Source organism: Notamacropus eugenii, chromosome 5 (genome assembly GCF_028372415.1).
Source record: "Notamacropus eugenii isolate mMacEug1 chromosome 5, mMacEug1.pri_v2, whole genome shotgun sequence".
Lineage (NCBI taxonomy): Eukaryota > Metazoa > Chordata > Mammalia > Diprotodontia > Macropodidae > Notamacropus > Notamacropus eugenii.
In genome coordinates, this window is record NC_092876.1 from 112,818,368 (window position 1) to 112,819,090 (window position 723).

At 33.9% G+C, this 723-nt stretch overlaps 1 non-coding gene across 1 annotated transcript; it reads left to right on the plus strand.

Annotated features, from left to right (window-relative positions):
* Positions 1–394: 394 nt before the first annotated feature.
* On the plus strand, positions 395–467 carry TRNAR-CCU (transfer RNA arginine (anticodon CCU)). The gene has a single exon. It is a non-coding gene; the product is annotated as a tRNA-Arg (tRNA).
* Positions 468–723: the final 256 nt, after the last annotated feature.

Sequence of the window (723 nt, forward strand, 5' to 3'; positions counted from 1 at the left end):
TTTCAAGATGTTATCATATATCATGAAATTAGTCATGATCTCTATCAATGACTCCCAGACCTATATATCAACCCTAATCTTTCAAATGAGGTCTAAGGAATATAGTCCCTACTATGTGCCAGGCATCATGTCAAAAGCTTTTTACAAATATTATCACATTTGCTCTGGGCTTTTCTCATTAGACAGCTGCCACTTGAATATCTTAAACTGGATATCCTCTAGACATACCAATATACCCAAATAAAACTTACTATCTTTCCCCCCAAACACAGCATTCTTCTAAACTGCTCTATTGCCATCAAAAACACCCTTATTCTTTCAGTTACCAAGGTTCAAAAAATCTGAGTGTCATCCTTAACTTTTTAGTCACATTCACTTCACCAATCCAATTGAAGCCCCAGTGGCCTAATGGATAAGGCATTGGCTTCCTAAGCCAGGGATGGTGGGTTCAAATCCCATCTGGGGTGGGTTACTCTTGGCTAGAACAATCTAATTAGTTATGAAATTTTGTTTCTACCTTCTATGGCTGTCTTTTTTGCACATTTTAATTTTTTATTTTGCCCTAATAAATTTTCATTTTGTAAAATTTTATTTGATTTTATATTTTATATGTATTTATTTATTTATATATAATATGTAATGGTATCAGGCCATGGAAGAGCTCAAAAAGGATTTTGAAAATCAAGTAAGAGAGTTGGAGGAAAAATTGGGAAGAGAAATGAG